Source organism: Camelus bactrianus, chromosome 20 (assembly GCF_048773025.1).
Source record: "Camelus bactrianus isolate YW-2024 breed Bactrian camel chromosome 20, ASM4877302v1, whole genome shotgun sequence".
NCBI classification, from domain to species: domain Eukaryota; kingdom Metazoa; phylum Chordata; class Mammalia; order Artiodactyla; family Camelidae; genus Camelus; species Camelus bactrianus.
This window is the reverse complement of record NC_133558.1, coordinates 1,336,562-1,361,202: the sequence shown is the minus strand read 5'-3', so window position 1 is coordinate 1,361,202 and position 24,641 is coordinate 1,336,562. Positions and strand designations below refer to the sequence as shown.

At 45.7% G+C, this 24,641-nt stretch overlaps 2 long non-coding RNA genes across 10 annotated transcripts in view; one reads left to right on the top strand and one right to left on the bottom strand.

The window, feature by feature from the left end:
• The window catches only part of LOC105079763 (uncharacterized), a 193,450-nt gene that overhangs the window by 147,034 nt on the left and 21,775 nt on the right, over positions 1–24,641 (bottom strand). The window lies entirely within an intron of this gene.
• LOC141574178 (uncharacterized) lies at positions 10,492–19,883 on the top strand. The gene is made up of 3 exons (XR_012500871.1): positions 10,492–11,934; positions 12,877–13,107; positions 19,270–19,883. It is a non-coding gene; the product is annotated as an uncharacterized LOC141574178 (long non-coding RNA).

The following is a 24,641-nucleotide window of genomic DNA, read 5'->3' as shown; positions in this document are numbered from 1 at the left end:
TTCCTAAAAACAGAAGGTGACTCATGCTTGTAAACGGTCATCACCATGGTAACTCTTGAAACACGCTGCCTAGTCTGGGCTGACGGGGGTTGGGGGTGGCGGGGTGGACCTTTGGGCACGTCCATGAACCCTCTGTGGTTGACACTATTGGGTTTCCCTCTGGGGCTTCTTCCTCCATCTTTACTCATGTGGCCAGGAGACAGGTTGGTGCTGACCAAAGGGCTCCTCGGCCAAGCAGGAAGACGATCTCCTTCCTGGATTGCTGCAAAACCCTGGACCACACGGGGCCAACCCGAGGGTAGCTGCCATCAACCACAGTGTGGGTGGACTGGGGTGGGGGCTGCTTGTTTTAAAATCATGAGATACCAAAACCAAGCAAATAGTTACATAAAAGACGTTCGGCATATATGCCCTCTTTTCGTCACTGTAAGAGCTACCAAGCCCTAGAATAAGGGAAAGGCAGCTTGGGGAGACTCTTCATTAGAAAAGCACCTTGAGCTCTCTACATGTGTGTTCACTCCAGCGGCCCCACTCCTGGCTGTGACTCTGGATGAGCCTGATTTTCCCCATCTGGCTGCGGGTGTGCTCACACAACTGCATGTGCATGTGTGTTGTGGGCACACATCTGGTATGTGTGTCTACTGGGTGGAGAGGATCTGTGTGGTGTGTGTGTGTCGGGTTGTGAGGTGTGTTAGGTATGTGGCTGTGACCGTGTGTTGCACGTGTTTGTGTGATGTGTCTATATCAAGGGACAGATGCTCCCGGCGTGAATAGAAAGGATCTTCCCCCAAATAAAAAAACTCGTCGTGCCCTCCCCTTGGTCACTGCCAGGGCTGAGCTTAGCACCGGTCACACAGCACAGGGGGCAGATAACCACCCCGGGCACACACTGCGGGAGGAATAAAGTATACAGATGTGCTCCCAGATGCCAGTGGTATTCCTGCACTTTGTGCTGTATCAGTGACTGTCAAATATTAAAACAGGACATCTGTTTTCACCACTTCTTTCTAATCTGCCCATGTTTACAGCCTTGGAACAGAAGAAGGAGTCAGGAAGAAAGGAGAGTAGGAAGAGAGAGGAGATGAGATGGAAGGGGAGAAGGAGAACCAGACACAGCACTAGGAGTGGGCCAAGGAGACGGTGGGACTGACACGTGCCACGGAGGGGACCCACTCCAACCACCCTGATGCTGGGAATAAGAGCCAGGTGTGTCTGAGGACAGGTGTCTGAGGACAGGTGAGCTAGCGGCCGCACACTGTCATCACCCTCACCTGCGTGCTCCCACCTGTGCTGTGCTGGCTGGCCTGGGGCTGCAGGTTCAAAGTGGGGTTTGTGTGCCCATTCCCTTGTGAAAAGTGTTGAATTTTCCCCCAGTGCACACTTTTACATAATTGTTCATGTTCTTGTTCATAATGAGAATAACACGATACTCATGCAAAGAACCCAGGTGTTCTGGAACAGTCCTCTTTCAGGTAAAAGCTCTGGGCGGGGCGGCAGGGGGACATATTAGCTGTCATCTGATAGACTCTACATCCAGTGCAAAACCTCCCCTCTCCCAGTTTCCCTTGAAATGAAACCAAACCAAATTATGATCATTACCAACAGCTGACTAGCATAAACGACAATGGCCAGCAATGCAGGGGCTCAGTGATCGGGCTGGTTTTCCCATAAAACGCTGAGTAAATAAACTTCTAACCTCCATTTCCATCTGTCTAGGGATTTTAAACATGTTCGTTAAACTCATTCACAGAACGTCACAGCCAGAAGGGACTTTAGAGATTATCTGTGCAAGTATCTCATTTTTAGATGGGAAACTGATGCCCAAATGTATAAATGACCTGCCCAAGGGCCCTGGCATGTTTGCTGGGAGCGAGGCTAAGCCCTGAAAGTGTGCTCTCTGCTCCGGGTTCCCCGCGGCCGTCAAGGACCGGAGCCCGCCTGTGACACAGAGCAAGCTGGCTCAGGGGGGCTGCTTCTCTGAACGAGCAGGAAGAGGGCCTCTACTGCTGACTTCATTTAAAGGTCTTTCAGTGAATCCGGTTGCAAACACATCTGTGCCGCTCACGAGAGACGGTGTGCGGCTGGCTGTGAGGACACACAGACGTTCAGTAGGCTCTGCCTCTACACTTCCTCTCGCGTCGTCCTTTGCAGAATAAGACAGGTTCCCAGTCTCTTTCAGGGCATCTGTATCTAATCGGCCTGAGTGAGGAAGGGGCAGAAAGCATCACTAAGGAGCATTCTTGAACTTGAAGCGAGGCACTCTTACCTCCTGTGAAATATGTGTGCGCGCATCTGTCTTGCTCAGAAAGAAATATGAGAGCAAAGTTTCCTTCTTTGAGGGAAAGAGAAAGAGGCCAATATATTACAAGCTCAGAGCATAAGAGACTTTGGCAAATACAGACTGGCCTGTCTGCTTTATTACTTTTGAGATTATGTGGAAACTAGGTGGGTGGGAAAGCACCACTTCCCTCTGTGCCGACTGAAACAATGGCGTAGCTACCTCCAGCTGTGAATTGTGACAGGGACGAGGTCTCGATACTTGGACGTGGACCCCAGATGAGGCAAGGGGAGGCTGAAAAGCAGAGTTTGCAAGTCCTCAGGGATACACGACCCACATGTCTGCAGACGTCTTCATTTCTTCATTCCTCAGAAGCTTCCACTGACATGCCTGGGCTCAGGCTCCGTGCTGCCTGCAGTTCCCCTCCAGTCACCTTGGCCTGTGTAACCCCACACGTGCTTCCGGCCTCAGCTGAAGTCCGATTTCCTGAGGTGTTTTCCTGCCTGACTGAACCTGTGTTCCCTACCTCCGGGTCCCAGGGGCTCGGGGTGCCTCTCCCACGCTCGTGCAAACCCCGGCCCTGCCAGGCTGGGAGTCACAACAGGTGAAGCACACCTGTCCACTCACAGCTGTCTCCCCACACCCAGCGGAACACTCGGCACATGGGGAGCCCTCAGCACGTCCTTTTGGCTGGAGAGATGGGGACGCATCCTCTCTGCTTTCAGAGGCTGTGTTCCAAATACCTCTTTTCAAACTACAGAAGGAAAAGCCCTTATTTTTCTCAAGTCCTGCTTTCTTGACCACTTTCCTGCACTGAAATAGTTTTAAGGGGAGCACAGATTGTGGAAGATCAGGCCAACTCCCTGCCATCTGCATTGGCAGAGAATTTCACTTAAGATTCCCAGAAAATGGCTGAGATGTGGCGAACGTGCAGGACAGCCCCAGACAATACGGAAGTAAATGGCGTGACTGGGTCCCAATACAGTATTACCTACAAAACCGGGTTCAGGCTGGGTTTGGCCTAGGGCCAGAGTCTGCCCACCCTGATCTAAATGACGCATTGAGACCAATGAAGGCATAGCAGAGAGTTAAAGCACCACCTCCTAGTGCTTTGACTCAAGAGAAATGATGGGAGAACAGAATCACTTTGCAGAAGAGGATAAAATGGTCATACTGAATTAAAAATGGGAAAAACTAAACCTTAATTTTCAATACTGTATTCACATTGAAAGCAGTGATTTGGTATAAAATCCTTTATAGCACTGATCAATAGATAAAGCACTATAAACATAAATGTAGACTTACAATATAAAATTCTGTAACGTATCTGCAGAATTTATAAATAAATGGAGCTTATGCATAGTTTTTTTGACTGCACATACTCACATATTAAACATACTTAAACCCCAGGGTATTCTGTGAGGATTTTTTTTCTTTAAAAGAGGCTGTCTGAACACTTCAGGCTGAGAACCACTGGCCTAGACGGAACTGACGCTCTGACGAAGCTCTTCAACGTTCAAGGAGGCTCAGGAACTAAACAGCATAAAGTGTCAAAGGCCAGACTCCAGTAAGAACTCGTTCAAAGGCCCCGTTTGCACCATCATAGCAGCTTCTCAGTAGGAAGGGGTCTTGGTCGGTTGGTCGAATGTCAGGTTTCTTTTTTGGGCTGTTTAGCTTTGTTGCCTTAGTTTCAACATCCCAGGTAGTGTTCTAATCAACACGGAAGTGAGAAAGCACTCAGGTGTGGGTCCTTTTGGAGAGACAGTATGATGAAGCCTATGAAGCTGATACACACGTGTGTGCGCACGCACACACACACACACTCACCAAACAAGCTTGTGGAAGGGGGGTGCTCTGGCACATCTGAAGTCCGCTTGGTTAAGGCCTGTTTCCCCAGTGTTGTCTCACTGCCCAGTGTGACGCTACTGCTCTTTTTTGTGAATGTTCTTCATCAGATTAGGGAACTTTCTATTCCTGGTTTGCTGGGACTTTTTATCATGAAGGAGTATTCAATTTTGTCCATGGTTTTTCCTTCATCCATCAACATGGTCATATGATTTCCCCATTTTTTCCCCTACTAATCTGATGAATTACATTGATTGAGTCTCAAATGCTAAACCACCCTGGGTTCCTGGAATAAACCACACTTGGCATGATGTATTATCCCTTTGATACATCACTGGATCTCGTTTGCTAATAATTTTGTTGGGGAGTTTAGCATCTTGTAATTTTCCTTTCTTGTAATGTCTTTTTCAGGTTTTGATATTCAGGGTAGACTGGCCTCGTAAAAAGAGAAAGCATTCCCTTTTTCCTATGTTCTGGAAAAGTCTGTCTAACTTAATTATTGTTTCATCCTTAAATGTTTGGAAGAACTGACCAGTGAAACCATCTGGACCTAATTTTATCTCATATAAAGGATCTTAGAAATCCTTACTTCACTTTTTCATAACAGGACGAAAGTCGACATAGAGATCAGATTATAGACTGGAGCTGCCACCTCTGAGTACCTCCCACACCGCACCTCCCAGCCCTCACCCTTATCTTATCCCTGGACGTGAAGGGACGTGGGGCACCTCGTCCCCACAGCCTCATCAGCATAAACCCTCCAGCATGTTGAGCAGCACAATGAGTAACCGGAGGCCAGTGGAATAGTTACCAGAATAGACTGTCTGATACACTTCCCTCATGTACAGGGATCCAGACGTCGTGAGGCTCAAGGTTCTGAATCAGGCAAAATAAGGCACGTTCTGCTAGGGCAGCAGGCAAGTCCAGACCCTCGGGGGCTTCCTCTGTTGCCCACAGCACAGGTCCTGCTGGAGGACCCCTGGCCCAGCTAAGCAGCTGCTCCTGCCTGGAGCTGTCCTGCCAGAGGTGCAGAGGGTGGGGAGACAGAGAACTGAGTTCCCGTATGTGGCAGGGGTCACAGCACTTACGTCCTGCTCATCTCAGCAGGACAGTCCAAACAGAGCCAGGCAGGGCAGGGATGAACTTGAGCCACAAGCTCTAACCAGATCAGAGCAACGGTCTTGGCGTCTCCAGCCCGAGCTGCTCTCTCCTGGACAAGAAACCTACCCACTCCAGGCCTCATCTCCTGAGGAAGTAAAAATAACACCCCCAAGGAGGACGTGTGACCACGCACCGACCGTGCCTGTCACAAACACTCAACAAGGGTAATCATCGTGACTCCTCACTGTGTGCAGTAGTTCCTTGTGGGGGAGGGGAGAGGAGAGCAGGAAAAGAGTACGTGGGGGGTGCGTTCATATAGTTGGAAAACACTGAAACGCACCTTCCTCCGAGGACAGGATCACGTTCTGAGAGACTGCTGAGAGCTTGGTCTGCATGGGCCTGTGTCAATACCGTCAGCCACCAAGTGCCACAGAGCCCGTCTGTAAGTGTCTGCACCCACCTGTCGTGAAGCAGACAGACCAGCCTCAATGGGCTGGACTATGCCGTCCCCAAGTTTCCACTCCAGGGAGCAACGTCTACTGCGATTGAAGATTTTACTTCAGTTGGAATCTGTCAAATACCACAGAGAAACCACAACTGAACTCTCTTAGCAAAGGTCAAGATTTGTGGAAATGAAAACAAAGAAAACAAACGAAAGAAAAATCTTCTTCAAAACAAGAGAACAGTCTTCTTCAACTTTAGGAAGAAATGACCCACTTTTTCTTTATGGACTATCAGGTACAAAGCATTATAATAAAGTGTATGTATTCCAGGGAAGTAAATCAATCAACAATTGTGAATTAAATTCCTACTATGTGCAACAGCTCTTGGAATGTGGGTCATTTGCTTTTCCAACTGCAACCATTATTCAACTTTCTAGGCAGAACCTTCTCGGTTGTTGGCTGGGTCAGAAGAGGTCAGCACGAAACCCGATTTTAAAATGCAGTTTGGAAGGATGAACTTCCAAGGGGCCGCAACAAGCAAGCACACAGCAGGATTACAGAATAGCCGTCCCCTGTCAACAGTGGCCTTCCCCACACTTTGTTCCTTCAGGAGGGCCGTCTGGAAGCAGTGACTCTACCTCACTGGGTGTTTGGGCCGATGGCCTGGAGTAAGCCGTGACCCTCTTGTTAAACAGAAAGGGGGTCTCTGAGGAAGCCCCTCGGCATCTGGGATTCCACTTGCTCCCCCGCCTCTCTCTGGCCTCCACAAGGTCCACCTGATTCTGCAGCCCATCAGCCCCTGGCCCCTTCTGCTCACATTTACAAAGAACAGCTGTGTCTCGGACTCTGCACCGGATCACAGAGCTACAGAGCAGAGGAAACGCTAGGCCGCACTTCTGAGAAAGTCGCAATCCGGTAGGAAAGCGCGGTGTGAGCAGGGGCCGCACGAGGGAACTGCTGGCAACCTCAAGCGTGTGCATGCCCCCAGGTTCATCAGAGCGGGGACCCCCCCCCCCGCCACCCCTACAGACTGACAGGACTTCCAGGGTCAGGATTCCTCTGTCCTTGGAGGAGATGCACTCCCTTGCTCTCTTCTGGATGTGGAAACCCTGGAAGGCTCCCCCACCACCTTCCTCAGCAGCCCTGAGGTCCCCTGGCCTGCCTCTCACGGCCCCCGGCACCGCACCCTCCTTTACTGGCCACATGGGTCCTCCCAGGCCCCGCAGCCCCTCCTCTCTGTCTGTGTGAGTCCACTTGCATCCCTTCCCCTCAACTCCCAGTGCTGGGAGGACCCAGACTCTCCCAAGGCCTCCCTCCCTCCCTGGGGGCACACGGCTTCAGACCTTCTTCAGGTCCACGATGAGGTGAGGACTCCCTGGGTGGCATGACTGTTTTCCGCTCAGTCCTGGAAACACACTGGCGTCATCACTTCTCCTTTTCAGGCACCGCTGCTGGGACAGGCCTAGATCTCTGGAATACCTGGCAGGTGGGGGGACCTCCTCCCGGATATTCCGGCCACTCATTTCGTGGTCCTGAGTCAGCGCCATGGCCTGGGGCTGTGAGAGCAGCACACTGCACAACTTCAGGAGCGGACCACTGGGTCCGAGGGAAGATGCACACTCAACTTCACACGGAAACTAGGGTTTTCCAGAGTGACTGGACCAGTTTGCACTCCTGTTAGCAACGCCCCGTCTCCCCACATTTCTGTCAGCGCTTGCGTCACCCGGCCTTCTAACTGTTGCCATTCTGATGAGTCTGGTGGTTTCCACTGCTGCTGCTTCTAGAGCTGGACTGTCGTTGACACTGGGCTCTTTCGTTTGTAGTCTGTCCTGGTCATGAGCCTGTGTCAGAGTGGGTACTGGGAAATATGCTCAGCCTGTATGGTATACTTAAAGATGACAGATAAGAGACAGCCAGTCCCCGACGTGGGAACTCTAAAGGCATCTCCTCCGCGGGTCCTCACAACCACACTGGTCCAGGGCTTTCCCACAGTCCTACTGTGGTGACCAGGCGCACCGCCGAGACAGTGAAGGGGCGACGGGACCACGGGCGGCACAGGCACAAGCTTTGCACTGAAGTTCCAGGACTGACAGCGGTGACGGCTGCCCAACAGTGTGGATGCAGTTAATGCCACTGAACTGCCACTTAGAAATGATGGAAATCATGAGCCTTATTGGTTTACTCTACCACTGTCTTTAAAAGCCACTCTGGCTGCTTTGTGGAGAACTGGCTGGGAAGACAGGAGTGGGAGCAGAAAGACCAGCCAGAAGCGACCACAGAGCCGAGGCAGGAGACAGGACTTAGACTGGGGGGGCGGGGAAGAGCAGGTGTGGATGGAGTGGATTTGGGAATCCAAGCATTTCCCTCTTAACACCATTAATTTGTTTCTGAAAATCACCCATTGTTTGGAGATGGAAAAAAGTTACACTGCTTTGCAGGGTTTCCTAAAACATAACTGCAACATAGAAACACAGAGGCAGTATCTAATGTTAGGATGTAAAATGCTTAAATGATCACCTCCTGATCTTCAGATACTGAATGTGATTGTTGCACACCCTGCATTAACTTGGTTTGTAGGCAGGAACACGTACAGCCAGTTACACTACAGCATAAATGCTTTGTTTACAGTGACCCATGAATTCATTGGCTTAAAAAATGCAGACAAAAATTCACAGTAGGGAACTGCTGCTTGCTTTACTCACAGTTCCCGGGGATCAGAGCGCAGCCGTCGTGGTGAGGGGCAGGGTATGTGTAATTGTCTCCTGCAAGCAGAGATGCCGGCATGGAAGGGTGGAGCACGCAAGCTCCTCCTTCGTGATGACACTGCGCTGCTCATCCTGGAACCTCACCTCTGCATTTCGTACTGTGTGACGTAACAGATTTCCAAATTATTAAAGTGAAAAGAAAAAGCACTTATACTAGTTTACTTTGTGGCTCTCCAGCTGGTTCAGCGACATCGTCATGCTGCCCGGTTCTACGTGCTGATACATCTCGCACTAGGCTCCCACTCGTGAGCTCACCAGACTAAGACTGCAGGCGAGTTAGAGGAGAGGTCCCAGGATGCAGGGGGGAAAAACTTGCTTATAGATAATCTGCCAAATGATGATCTCTACTTGGAGGATTTAAAATGAATTTTTCTTATTAAAGTACATTTTTGAGAAGGAAGAAAGACATGCTATCATATATACACTTAAAAAGATTGAGGTAAAATGTAGCCAGTCATCCATGGGCTAATCCATATTAATTTAATATAAAAATACAGCATGCCAGCTTTTTCTGAGTGTGCATCTGAACTAGAGGTCTCAGGAGTCCTTATTAATAAAACATGATGCTGCTTCTGAGCAGGAGCCCTGGGGAACGGTGCTGACAAGAAGGAAAAGGCAAGGAAACTTCAGAGTCTGGTCTGCTGGAAAGGGGGATTAAAAATACCCACAAGAAGAAAAGCGAGAATTAGAAAAAATACAGCTGCACTTTTTTTGAATCTCTAATCTTTTCTCCTTCCATATATTATTTAGCAGAGGTGTTGCTGTAATAGGTTCTCAATAAACACAGCAGATACAGAATGAAGGAGTGAGTGAACGAACGAGTGAACAGCTGGCCGAGGCGCATCACCTGGGACCGTGTCTGTGGAGGGCGGCGGAGAGTGTGGGAGGTGATGCTCAGGAGCCGAGGACTTGGCAGTAACTTACCTCCTCTTCCTTGCCCCCCATGGTGGCACAGCCTCCCTCTCCGAGAGCAGGTCTAATGGCTGCACGGAGCCCTAAAACCTAACTATGGCTTCATCCCTTGATGTAAGCCTCTAATTGTGAAATCACGTGTACTCTGCTGGGTTTTTATGCTGTGCATTTTACGCATCAACACACAATATAAATTTTAAAAACTTTTGAAGGCCCAAAAGACTTTTAAAATATGATGGAAAAAAAGTGGGCCAATTAATGTGTGGGCAAGTCCAAAAAAAAATGGCTTAGTTATGCTCCATAAATTCACTGTTCAAGTAGGACTCAGAGTCAAAACCACCACTAATTTAAACCTCCATCCTTGTCCTGACTCAGAAACACATTTTGACAGCGTAGTCGACCTGATCTAGCCACTCAGGGCCTCCATTCCCCCAACAAAAAAGGGCCGGATCAGGCAGGGCCGCAGAGTCAGTCATTCCGCGCTTGCAGTGAGTAGTGGTTTAAACTACTGTCGGAAGAAGTACATACACCCAGCGCTCTGACTGGACTGCAGCCACCAAGGAAGAAACCTGGGCTGCTCTCCAAGAATCTTAAAACTTACTTAGAATTTTAAGTTGTGTTGCTTTATGGATACAAACTGAATCTGTTTTTAACTGAAATATTTGATTTGTGTGCTCATACAAACACTGTTAGTTATCCAACACCAACTTCCAACGTTACAGAAGTTATTTTAAGTCTAAATGTATGCCTACTAGTGTTCGGGGGAGGTGCTGTTTTTTAGCCTGCAATTCTAAAATCGTGCCTAGGAACAGACGTTCCTGTCTTTAGGCATTAATGTTACCCTTCAAGTTACATATGTTGGAAAACTGAAGTATGGTATCATCATTTTGTGCAGATTTAGATATTTTAGCTGACCTAAAAATCACAAAATATACAGCATTTATGGTTTTATGGAGATTTCCCTAAACCAACCCACCCTTCCACCCCCACTTCTAAGGAATCTGGCCCATTACAGTTGCACAAACGTCACTTATATGTGTTTCTTCCACGCAGCTTCTATGTTTTAAACTGATTGTACACATTCTATTCAGAACGAATACAAAAGTAATGTCAAATGCAGCCATATTACAGAAACAGTAGCAAAAATGTTTGGTTAAACTAATTTCTAATCAAATGTGTGGTTCCCAGCACGTTTATTGGGAAGTGGCTTTCTGCAGTAAAAGGTACATACAGACATAAACATCAGGACTTAATGATTAAATCAATGTAGCTCCATTAAAATAATAGTGTTCTAGATCCACGAAGAATGGATTCAAAGTACAAAGAATCAGTCACTGGACCCTCACTTTAACCAGTAATTTTAAACTTCCCTCTCACCATTTAATGAATGAGATACAAACAGCTAATGCAAGTTTCACCTCTTTTCCTTAATTTATCTTCAATATGCGTACATTTTTTGTAGATACTGACAGGCATATGCAGAATAGATAAACAAGATTATACTGTATAGCACAGGGAAATATATACAAGATCTTGTGGTAGCTCACAGCAAAAAAAAAAATGTGACAATGAATATATGTTCATATATGACTGAAAACTTGTGCTCTACACTGGAATTTGACACAACATTGTAAAATGACTATAGCTCAATTTTAAAAAGTTTAAAAAAATAAATAAAAATGAAAAGACAAAAAAGCTGGAACCAGAGATATTTACAAAAGGAATCATTAGCACCACAAAGATTTATAACTCCTGCAACTTTCTTAAGTATACTGGAAATGGTTGTAGCCGTACGTGATCCCAACACATATCAACTCATATAGAAAAAACCAATCACACATAAAGGCACATTTCTGTGAAGTCCACTGGTAAGGGAAAGTAAAGAGTCTGAACTGTTAAGTAGAGGAGTTTTGCATTTACAGCAGTTTCTATAAACCTTGACACAAACAGAATTCCATGATGAGGCCAGCAGGTGGCGGTATTGACTACACGGGAACAGCCTGAACCTGGCTGGAACTTACTGTTTCAAGAGTAACTCCCAAGAAATACAAATGAGTTAATCTTATCTGTGTTTTGAAACTTTCAAAGATACTATTCCATCCTATCAGAGACTACTGTGAACTCCCTTTGTAAAGCCTGGTGATCCACCTATTTCTCTTGGCTCCATGTCTCACATTCAAGAGACGGGGGTGTCTTTCGTTTCCAAGTCTCCGTAACCAGTGGAACACACTTTATCTGTTTCACAGCAAGACAGGCACCGCTGTTTACCTTGCCTAGGACAGAGTTTTGGAACGACAAGAGAATTTTCCTATCAACAGGCAGAGCCCCACATGCCTGAGACAAAAACAAGTTTACGTCTGGAGTTACAAACACAACAAGACGGCAGCCTGCTCAGATTAGTTTATACACCACTATCAAGTCAGGATCTTCTGACAACCTTCTCTTTTACTGTATTTTTATTTGATATCACTTATCTGTGGTTTTTTTCCTTTGCTCACAAAGTGGAACAATCTCTGACATGAGGACCTGGAATCACACCAACAAGATAAAAGTGAAAGTGGTCACAGCGGCGAGGACACGCTTTACAAACGTAGGTGCTGGTGCAACAACTTTGTGACCAAAGGTTTTGGGCTTGCTGTAAGTGTTCCTTCCAGGAGGCACTGCTGAAATGCTCCATGAGTTGTTTACCCCTTTCAAGTAGGGCAGGGGTTGGCAAACTTCTTAAAGGGCCAGAAAGAAAATACTTTAGGTTTTGAGAGTCAACAGGCAAAATTGAGGATATTTTGTGTGTACCTACACAACCATTTAATAGTGTAAGGACCAGTCTTAATGCAAGAACGGCACAATACCCGCTGGCAGACCAGATCTGGCGTCCAGGCCATAGTCTGCCTACTACTTTCTAGAGAATAAACTCTACTGTGGGTTTTTCTAGCCAAGTGCAAAGACTCTCAGATAGATTCTCGCCTTGTACATTGTGTTAAATTTTTTCTATTTAAATTTTTTCCCTGATTAAAGCTATATGGAATTTCATACTAATCTTTTGTATTTTTAAACATATATTGTATTATTGTTATTAAGAAACAAAAATCCTGGACCTGAGATCAGAAAATTTGGTCCAAAAGACACTCATGATGCTGTCCACAGGGCTGGGTTTGGTGAGGGACCTTGTGGGGGGTGGGCTCGGGGCAGGCCGAAGAGAAAACAGCCACAAATAAACAGCCATAATGCTGTGCACAATGTGCAAATCACAGTATAAGCTTTCCAGTAAAAGCTTTAGCTAGAAAGCCTTTGAACACTGTGTTAATGTTTTAATTGAAATTTAAAATTTATCCTTGTTAAAAATCATTAGCACTGTAGGCTTTTACGGAAAAGATTCCCCTTCTTGCCAGCTTCGCGCCGCACAGCACGTTCCCCCACAGCAACTGTGGACGTCTGTGCTCTGGAGACCTGCGGGACTAATGAACTCATCTGCAGAATTTAGAATGAGATGCGAGTTTCGGGTTCACGGTTTCTTTTTCTTCCATTTCCCCAGATCACAGGATACTTCACGAAGCAGATTAGCCAGTAGGAGAAGAGAGGCGTGAACCACAGGCCCGCTCAGTCGCGGTTTCACCTTCGGCCCGCAGCGCAGTCAGAGGTACGCGCAGAAGCTTGCGTTGCAGGAGGGAGGAGAAAAAACGCACAGGCACGCCGTGCACTGGGCCCTGCCCTGCGGCTGAGAGGGGCCTTTGGCAGAGCTCAGTCCAGCCCTCCAGTTTTGCAGGTGGGTAACTGCGCCCCGAGCACTGTGGCAGTTTACTCAAAGGCACACAGCAGGGCACTGACTGGGCTTACGCGCAGTCCCCTTAAGACAAACTTTACAGTTCCAAGAGTAGAGCTGAGAGACTCATCTTTTTCTTAGTAAATGAGTTTTTACTTAGACTCACAAGACGAGCACGCATTACAAGCTAACGTGAACGCCTCCTGGCACTGTCAGAGATCCAGCAACAACGGGGTCTAAGGGGCACAGCTCACCACTCCAGGCTGGTTCTGGTGTCAACCATCGAGTTGTGAGGCAGTTAATTTGCTCAGCCAGCCTGTAGATGCCCAGGAAACTGAATTCTGCATCCTTTGGGTGGGGACCAGTCACACTGTGTCTGCAGCCCCCAATCACAGCACTGGGCTGCCTCGGACCACTGCAGAGAGAAAGTCAGTGGGCCCTACCTTTGGTGGAATCACCAGAGAGAGACCAGGCATTTCAAAGCTGGGCTCTCCACAAACAAAAACAGACCAATCCTTTACATACATAAAATAAACAAAAGCCTCTCACACCTTTACATATAAACACAGCAAACTGCATTGTTACAATCAAGTCACATCAGTAAATGTTGTTTTTAGATTTAAGGCTTTGGGACACTCTGTGACCCACAAAATAAATTGTTATCCCAAAGTGGCATTTGCTCAGGGGGTTCCAGGATGCTGAAGTGGGTTGCCCGTGGGCCCCATCAAGACAGTCTACACATCTGGGTTCCAGGCGACTAGGACGGTTTCCATTCTACTAAGTTGTGCCACCTTCTAACCTGTAACCTCATCACCACTCAGCCTCTCCACTCATCTGTCCACCCTTCCCAAAGGAAATGGGAGGATTTTTTTTTTTTTCATTTTACCTTACTTCCTAAGATGTTTTCCAATACGAAAGCAGACAAATGCCAACTGCAATGTGCAAACTGGCTTGTAGAAGGCAAATCTGGAGCCGCCCCAGGCCCAGAGGTGGCCCTCTTCTCTTCCACAGGGAAGACAACCTCTGCAGGCACCATTTTCCGGGCCAGCCTAGCTCACCGCTCTTCTTGAAAATTTTCTTTCAAAGCAGTGGCCTAGAGGGGGCTGTCATCACAGCAACCCCAAAGTGCCCCAGACACTGGCTGGGCCAATCAGAGCCCATCGCAGAGCTGTTTTTAACTGAAGGTGGCCTGGAAGAGTTTTTTCTTCTCTGGTTGCAAGGTCTTAAAGAAGTGAGCCTCAATCTCCCGGGGCCCTGCCCTGGCTCTGTGATGGAGCCTCTCTGGAGCAGGAAAGACAAGCAGAGTCAGAGGCGAGGCTGAGAGAGACAGAGAGAGGCAGAGAGAGATTCTTACAATAGTAAGTCTTCCAAACCACGAGCAGAGTGTCCTTCCATTCGTTTGCACTTTCTTTGATTTCTTTCGTTAACATTTTAGTTTTCAGTATATAGGCCTCTCACCTTCTTGGTAAAATTTATCTTAGGTATTTTACTCTTTTTTTGATACAAGTGTAAATGAGATGATTTTCTCAGTTTTTTGGACAGTTTGTTATTATGTATAGAAACATGACAGATTTCTGCATATTGATTTTGTATTCTACAGCTCTACTCAATTTGTTTATTAGTTCTAAGTGTTTTAGTGGAGGCTTTAGGGTTTTCATAGATCATCTGATGTTATCTGCAAAGAGTGACAATTTTATTTCTCCAATCTAGATTACTTTTATTTCTTTTAATTGCATAATTGCCTTGGGTAGGACTTTGAATACTATGTTGAATAAAAGTGGCAAGAGTGGGCGTCCTTGTCTTGTTCTTGATCTTAGAGGAAAAGCTTTCAGCTTTTCACCACTGAATACCGTGTCAGCTGTGGGCTTGTCATATATGGCCTTTATTAGGTTCCCTCCATACCTACTTTGTGAGTTTTTATCATGTCAGATGCTCTACTGAGATGATGAGATGATTTCAGCCTGCATTTTGTCAGTGTGCTGTATCAGGCTGACTGATCTGCAAATGCTGACCCATCCTTGCATCCCTGGGATAAACCCTACTTGATTGTGGTGTCTCATCCTCTGAATACACTGTTGAATTTGGTTTGCTAATGTTTTATTGAGAGTTCCTGCATCTCGCTCACTTGGGATATTTCTTTTCTTGTGGAGTCCCTGTCTGAGTTTTGGGATCAGGGTAAAGCTGTCCTCATAAAATAAACTTGGAAGCATTCCTTCCTCTTCTGTTTTTTGGAAGGATTAGAGAAAAATTAGTGTTAATTCTTCATTGAATGTTTGGTAGACTTTACCAGTGAAGCTGTCTGGTCCTGGACTTTTGCTTGTTGCGAAGTTTTTGATTACTGATTCAATCTCTGTACTAGTAATTGTCTGTTTAGATTTTTCTATTTCTTCATGATTCAGTCTTGGTAGGTTGTATCCATTTCTAGGAATTTATCCATTTCTCCATTTTTGTTTAATTCCCTGGCCTTTTATTGTTCATAGTACTCTCTTATGATCCTTTGTATTTCTGTGGTTTACGTTGCAGTATCTCTTCTTTCATTCTGATTTTATTTATTTGATTCTTTTTTTTTTTTTTGGTGACTCTATCCAAAGTTTCATCAATTTTGTTTATCTTTTCGAAGAATCAACTTAATTTCATTGGTGTTTTCTATTGTCTTTTTAGTCTCTGTTTCATTTTATTCCACTCTGATCTTTGTTATTTTCTTCCTTCTACTAACTTCGGGGTTCATTTGTTCTTCTCTTTCTAGTTCCTTAAGGTATAAATTTAGGTTGTTTATTTGATATCTTTCTTGTTTCTTGATGTAGGCATTTATCACTATAAATTTGCCTCTTAGAACTGCTTTTGCTGCATCCTGTGAGTTTTGATATGTTATACTTCCATTTTCATTTGTCTCAAGGTATTTTTTTCTCTCGATTTCTTCTTGAACAATAGTTGCTCAGTAACAAGTTTTTAAATCTCCACATATTCATAGTTTCATCTTTTTTATTTGCATGATTAAATTATGGTGCACTCAATTTTTGCTAGAAAGTTTTGAAATAGGACTTTTAGGAGACTTTGACCTATATTTTTGTCACTTTCTTGACCATTGAGTTTATAGAGGAAAGATGGATCCTGTAGATCCTTTTCTAGGTCAGTCCAACCAGCTTTCCTCATCCAGGATTTAGCATCTGAGGTTCTGACCAGCATGTGTACAAGTTGATATAGGTCAGGTAATCCTAGGTCTTATGTCTTAAGTTCTTCTGTAAATATCTGCTGGTCTTGCTTGAGTTTAGGGAAATCTTTCATTATAGTTTTTAATTCAGCTCAGATCCAAGGTTTAAATTCTACAGCTGTCTGCATATGAGACTCCTGGGAGGGAAACAACTGCATTTTGGGTGTTAGGAGAGTTGTCTGGAAAACTTAGGGCATCTGAAGAAGGAGAAGTTGAGAGAGCAGCTGATGGAGGCACAGGAGGAGGAGGATCAAAAGGATGAGGAGGAGAAGGACAGCTGGACATCAAAATGGGTCTAGTTTACTCAGGTTTGCTGAATTGCTCATCAGCTTCAGTCAAAGAAACTTTTAGTGAAGACTTCTGACTCAGAATTTTGTTTGGAGACCTCTGCATATCAATAAAAAAATGCTGCCCATTGGGTCCAAGAAATATTATTTCCTTTCTTCTTCTCAAATAAATAATTGTGTTCAAATCAAATATTCCCCAGAGTGGCTACTGAAGGCCTATATCATCTTTGGTGAAGTTTTGCCACTTAGAAAGAGAGGCACAAAGATTAGGGTTGTAAAGACAGTACATACAAGCAGCAGCACTTTTTCAAGGTATAGGAGAGGATTTAGACTTAGACAACCCCATGAGAGCTGGCAACGGTCAGGAGGAACATAATGCTTATCTCCCCATGTCTCAGCCCCCTGCCTGACAGTTGGCTCCCTCCAAATGTAGGAGTCTACTCCCCACAATCCGTGCCCCCAAAAGGCAGAAAAATAGCGAGAACATTCTCTGTTCTCAAAACTCTCAGGACACAAAATCAAGACAGAAGGGGAGCCTCATTAATCAGATTTATTGGTGACCCGACGCAGAATTTGTCCCAGCAGACGCTGGTCTGGTGAGACCTGCAGATGCACGGATCTGCAAAGTCAGCCCAAACAAAAGCCTGTGTCCTGCCCCGTGGTTCTCCTTCTTATGACAGCACAACACAAAACTGAGAAACAAAAGACAGCAAAAAGGGATGGGAAAGAATGGCCTGACTCCACTAAAGAGGCCAAAATAATGGGAATCAGTATCAAAAGCTGGGTTTCAAACCGAGAATGAACAGCTAAGGACCCCAACACAGAGAGAGTGGAGTTTAGACCCAGTGCTGAGCCACCTTATCAGTGCTGTGAGCAGCCAGGTGCAAGGGGCCCCTGGGGTCCAAACCTAGGGTCCACACCTGGCTGAGGGCTGGGCTCCATGGCAACAGGCAGTGCAAGTCGTGTATCAGCGGGACCTTCACTATAACTATGGAAATAAACAAAGACCAACCAAATGAGAAAATCCCACACTTACGTTTGCCAGAGACTCAAAGCCAGGAAAAGGAGCAGGAAAGCTTTACAGTGGAATCAAGGGAAGGCTTCAGGTGTGCCCTGACTGGAGGCTGTTGACCTGGGGAAGCTGTCAGCAGGGGACGTAAAAGAGGGTGTACGTGCGATTGGTTAGGGGTGTGTATTTGGATTTCTCTGGTGCTACGTTGGAAACGGGGGTAAAATTAGGGAAGCTATCAGTTGTTAATCAAGTCCTGGCCAACTGGGCTGATTATTACAGAGAAGTTATTGTATGGCTTCCTGTACTGGTTGCTACAGACAGTGATTTGGTTTTCTGAACTGGTGACTGTAGGTAATGGGTTGGATTCCTGGGCTGGTTGCTGCAGATTATGGGTCAGAGCTCTATTCTATGTAGACAACCATCTGGCTGTTGTCTGTTGGTGTGTTCAGTCTCAGCCCAGAGCCTTCAACTCTTTTGCTCCTGGGACTTTGTCTTATGTGGATGAAAGGAGCTGTGGACATGGTTACACATAGCAACGCTGTTTTGAGAGAAAAAAGGAAAGACTGAAATAAGCAAAATCTCTCTCCTCGGGGCACAGGAAGAATCAGTGAGAGTGCATCCCTGTAACGGGATACTAAGTGAGTGTCCCCTTCTCCGTGTCCCCAGGTCCCTTACACTCATGTGGCACCCTTCCTGTGTCAGACTCCTCTAACGCATGCTTAAGGAAACAGAAGCAAAATTTAACTTTATTAACTGTTGTGTCCTCTCAATAAATATTTGTCAGTTGAGAGTGAAATACAGGGTAGCTGTTTCTCTCCATTCAGAGGCTAGGCAGTCATAAAAAGCAGTGCAGAGTTTAAATTTCACAAACAGAAAAACACAATTCCATAAATTAAGGCAAGTTTATTTTACCATGAATTTGGATGTTAGAACAGAACACATTTACAGAAGCAACGTGACTGCTAATTCAAATTAAAGAAGGTTCTTGGGACATTAGCGAACAGAATCGGTCCGCAGGCTCCTTCTCTAAAGGCCCAGATGGTAAATATTTTGGGCTTCAAGGCTCATACTGTATCTGCCACCTATTCTTCTTTGTTGTTTGTAAGTATGCTTGCTTAACAACCTTTTAAAAATGTAAAACCTTCCTTATTTCTAGAGCTGTATAAAAACAAGTCACACACTGGATTTGGAGGTTACAGATGTCTGTTGAAAAGCCAAAGTCCCCTGACTTCTTTCTTGAGAGAGGACGCTGGAGGAGTATCTGAGTCTGAAAATCTAACTATCACAGGAAGGGTGTCAAGTGGACTCTTTCAGGCAGAGAAACAGCGGAAGAAAAGAGACCGAGTGCCTCCAGAAACACCTGGAGGACTTGCTGAGACCCAGGTCACATGGGGCCTTGTTCCCCTGTGACGCTAAGGTTTCTTGTCCAGGTCCTCATCTTGAGACCCACTGCTGTAGAGATGGAATCACTAAGTGACTGCCTAGCCTCTGGTTGGAGAGAAACAGCTACCCTGCATTTCACTCTCAGCCAACAAATATTTATTTAGAGGACCTCAGGTCCTTACTTTGTGCAGCCTTTCCTTTGCTGCATCATTAAGACTCTTCTCGCAACTAAAACAATGTTTCGAGGCATTAATTCCTGTCTCTGCTGCCAGTGTGTCAGGCCCTCCACGGACGGCAGACTGAAACTCCAGTCTCCCCCCATTTTGAGGACAAAGGGAAGAGAAGGTTGTCAAGCCTGTAGCATCCCCTAAGGAGCAGCCTGGGAACGAGAACACAGCAAGAATCCAGGAGTATGACCCCTCTGAACCGGGGCCTCTGCGCTGCCACTCCCGGAGGCAAGCCCAGTGCCGAAGGCTGCTGACCTGCCAGGAACCAGGGCAGAAGGAAGTGGCAGCCTGTGTAACCAGTTCAGCCAGTCTTCAAGGGCCTGAGGCTCCAAGACTGTACAGGGTTTGATCTTTTATTTTTTTCTATTTTACATGCATTTATTTCATTCTGTTCACGTTGTACAATGTTTCACAACCTACAAAGTACAGAAGCCTAATCCATTTTCCAATGCCAGGTCAGAGCTAAGCTGTGGAAAAGGAAAACAGTGCAGCAAGTTCCAGGAAGAGCTGGGTGTCCGGCAGCAGGCCTGCTGCCCAGCACGCTGGGTGTGGGAGGCTGCAGGGGGACCTCCCTGTTCCTGCCATGAGGCCTCCTCGGTTCAGTGTGTCTTTCCTTTTGAGGGCAGGACCAGGGAACTTAGAACAGGTCTGACACAGATTGCTTCTACTTCATTCGGGTTAAAATTCATTGGGCATTTGCAACAGAGCTGTTTGAAATAAACCTCATTTGGTCCAGAAATGCACTCTCCTGTCTGGTCTTACAATATTTACAATGAAAATAGCACCACTTTGGATCTATAACCGGCTTCCTGAGTGGGCCTGCCGCATCTCCTTCGGCCTCTGGCTCCTCCTGTCTCCAGGACTCTGGCAACCTCCTGTCACCTCTGATTCTGACCTTGGTGGCCAGACTGCTCCCTGACCCCCACCCCAGGATCTCCTGGTCTTCTCCATCCTTCTGCAGCTGAATCAGGCCCCTGGGTCCACCTGGCCAGCAGGGGTGCCTTGTGTACAGTGCTGCCCGGGGAAGCACTGTGCGCAGTGCCAGGCCCGGCAAGTGCGGGGCCTGCGGACCCACCTGCATGCACACCTCCTAGATGCTGGCCTCCGGCAGCCTCACATGCAAGCTGGGTTCACCCAGGAGATGACAGCTCTAAGCTGTGCCTTCTTGGAGGGGTACGTGCAGTAGTTTTCTGGCTGGAAAAGTCGGGGGACCGGTGCTGTGCCTCCAGGCAGAATGCTTGTGCTTGGAGTCCAGGCTGGGCCAAAGGCAGGAGTCCCATGACCCTGGCAGGAGCTGTGGGAACAGCCTTCACCACCTCCATGCACCCAGTTGCCATGGACCATCCTGGTGCCCAAGTTTGTGCGTGTCCTTGTCTAGCCTTCCACCTTCACCTGCCCCTTCCTTCCCCTGATGAAGCAGGTTCTCACCCTTTCCTGGTGGATGCATATGTCAGCGTCAGCCTGGTTTACCACCTTCCTGAGCCCCATCTGGCTGTGTCAGCTGTGCCGCTGTCCCGCTACACCGCATGCAGTGTCTCCCTGGCACGCAGACAGGCTCATTTGCTGAATTGGTTTACGTGCAGACTTAGAACAGTGCCGCTGGTAACTGGTGCTGCTCAAGTCCCAAGTCCCAGCACTCGCTATTATTACCTTCGGCACCTAAGCAAGGCTGGGCTTTCCGCGAGAGCTCAGTAAATATTTTTTAAATGAATGAACAAACAAACAGTATGACTCATGGTTATGAGGCCACCCCCTTCCCCAAGGTTCCTGCAGTTCACCCGTTGTCCTTGGAAACACTAATTGCTTAGGAAAATCCAGACCCCATCGGGCAGACTTTGAAAGACCCCACCCCCAAGGCCTGAAGCCTGTGTCAGTCATAAAACACTCTCCCAGGGGTTCCAACAGAGTGAATGTGTCCTGTGAATAAGATGGGGAAGGGGCTCTTTAAGGAACAGCTCTTCCCGCAGGGTGTGCCTGAAGGCACAGGTGTGGGAGACCAGGGAGCACTGTGCTTATGTTACTTCTCTGGATCATGGGTAGCAATTCCAGTTTAAACAGCCAGTGGGGGAGGAGGGTGGGAGTGTGGGGGAGAAGGAAGAGAGTAATTCTTAAAAAAGCTAAATGTATAAACAACGAGTTTATACTGTATAGCACAGGAAACTATATTCAGTATCTTGTAGTAAAATATGGTGAAAAAGAATAGGAAAACAAGCATATGTATGTTCCTGTATGACTGAAGCATTGTGCTGTACACCAGAAATTGACACACGGTAAACTGACTATACTTCAATGAAAATATTAAAAAAAAAAAAAAAAAAAAAAGCTACTGAGCAGCCAGCAGAGTGACAACTTCAGTTATTTCCAGTAAGAGAAACGCAGAGGGAGCTGGTAGCAGGACTGCATCTGCTCAGGGAGAACGTTCTGAAGAACCAAGAAGTCGTCACCTCTTATGCGGAAAAGAGGAACAGGAGACTAGTGGGTGGTAGTGTAAACATGTAAAACCACAGTTTTAAAATTTTTTCCGAACTTCAAAATTTATTTAGCAGAACACCTGTTGGGGGGAGGGCTCTTTTTGCTTTGTTACTAATTGCTAACATTACTGCATAAGTGTCAGAATTTCTAACTTAAAACTTTCTGAGATTTTTCTTTGTGGCCTTTACATGATCAGTTTTTACAAAGTTACAGAAACATTTTAAAAGAATGATTATACAACTGTAAAGATTCCACAAAAAAACTATTAGAACTAATGAATTCAGCTGAATTGAGGATGCAAAATCAACATGCAAAAATAATTTGCATTTCTATTCTATACCTTAACAATGAACAATCCAAAAAAGAAATAAAGAAAACGATACTTCCAATGGTATCAAAAAGAATAATATACTTAATAATTAACTTAACCAAAGAGGCAAAAGACTTGTATACTAAAACTACAAATCAGTTCTGAAAGAAATTTAAGGACACAAATGTATGGAAGAATGTCCCATGTTCATGGATTGGAAGACTTAATATTGTTATGATGACAGTACCATCCAAAGCAACCTACATATTCAATGTAAACTCTATTAAAATCTCACTGATGTTTTTTGCAGAAATAGAAAAATCCATCCTAAAATTCATATGAAATTCTAAGAGACTCCAAACAGCTGAAACAGTCTTGAGAAAGAAGAACATGGTTGGAGGACTCACCCCTGTTATTTTAAAAACTGCTACAAACCAAACAAAAACAAACCAAAACTGTAAATACTGGCACAGGGATAGACCAATGGAACAGAACAGAGAGCACAGAAATAAACCCCTACATCTATGATCAATTAATTTTGGACAAGGGTGCCGAGATCATTCAGTGGAGAAAAGACAGTGTTTTCAACAAATGATTTTGAGAAAACTGGACCTCTACATTGCAAAGTAGTGAAGTTGGGCCCTTGCCTTATACCACACACAAATGTTAGCTCAGATGGATCACCGGCCTAAACATAAGCATAAAGGTAACTCTCACAAGAAAACACAGGGGAAGCTTTAAGGCATTGGGTTTGGCAGTGATTCCTTGGATGTGACACCAAAAGCACAGGCAAAACAATGTAAAAATAGGTAAGTGGGACTTCTTCAAAACCAAAAACTCTGACTCACTGGAAAACAGTATCAAGAGTGAGAAGACAAACCTAAGAATGAGAGAAAGTATCTGCAAAGCATACAGATCAGAGTTTCATATTCAAAATATATAAAGAGCTTCTAAAACTCAACAACAACAACAAAAATAACCCAATTTTAAAATGGGCAAAAGACTTGAATAGACATATCTCCAAAGAAGATATTCAAATGGCCAATAAGCACATGAAAAGATGCTCAACACCACAAGCCATGAAGGAAATGCAAATCAAAATCACAATGAGACGACACTTCACACCCTTCAGGGTGGTTAGCAAGGATGTGGCTAAGTCAGGACCCCACACACCCCTGCTAGTTAATACGAAATGCTGCAGCCGGTGTGGAATACGGTGATTCCTCAAAAAGTTAACATAGGATTGCCATGTGATCCAACAATTCCACTTCTTGGTATATACCCAAAAGTATTGAAAGCAGAGATTCAAACAGGTATTTGTAAATCAGTGTTCATGGCAGCTTCATCCAGAATAGCGAGAAGATGGAAAAATCTCAAATGTCCACTGAGAAAAAGAGGAGACACCAGCGTCAAAGCAGCGTAAGTCGTTCTTCCTCCCCAACCCCCTTTTTCGACAATCAATCCGACATCCATAATTGAACAAAAGCACCTCTGCACATTACACCAAGGGACCCGGGAGGTTTCCAGCCCATCTGTTCATCCAAAGATAAACAGGACCTCAGTAAGGGCTGCAGATCCCAAAGAGGCAGTGAACCTGCCACACTCCCGCTCGTGGTGACCAGAAACCAAGAACCTGGAGAGCGCAAAACTGAGCAGATACCCACAGCGGAGAGAATTTGTGAACTCCAGCCTGCCTGAGGGAAGACTTCAGCACTCCACAGGAGTGGGACAGAGATGAGTCTGGATGCAGAGAAGAGTCAGGAACTCATGAAGGTGGCCCCCTCCCCAGGGCAACACTGCAGGGGCCTGGGCTTTTGGTGGCAGCTGTTGGGGCCTCCCAGCAGAGAAGGTGGAAAGCTAAAGTGGTGAGTGACCACCTCGCTACACAAGCTGTGCAGGCTGCAGGGGGAGTAATCCACCTCCCCAGCATCACCAGAGTTCTGAGAAGGGACTCCAGGACTGGGGGAGAGAGGAGAGATGGAATGAAGCAGATGACAATAATAAATGGCACTGTTCCTGTATCAGGGCCTCAGCAGGACGTCCTCCCACAAACCTCTGGGGGCAGGGGTCAGATCGATGTTGTCAAAGGGTACAAACCTGCAACAAGCAGTAAAAAGTCCTAGAGATCCAATGCACAGTATAGTCAATACAGACAACTGTATTATTATAATCATTAATCTTGCTAAGAGACTAGAACTTAATTCCAATTACTAAAGAAATGATAATTATGTAATGTGACAGAAGTGCTAATTATTGCTACAATGGCAAACATGTTACAATGTATGTGTATCAAATTAACATATTATACACCTTAAATTTACAGTTATTGTACAAATATATTTCAATTTAAAAATGAGACAATAGTAAAATCATTATAGCTTACAATAAAAAATGTCCACTGATCGATGAAAGTATAAACAAAATGTGGATCACCCACAATGGAATACTCTTCAGCTTTAAACAGGAAAGAAAACCTGACACCTGTGGCAACATGGATGAACCTTGAAAATATAGTAAGTGAAATACGCCAGATGAAAAGAACAAATATTGTGATTCCACTTATCTGACGTACCAAAAAATAGGGAAATTCAAAAGAAAAAAAGTACTCAATGTCTCTTTTCCTCTACCTTGCCTG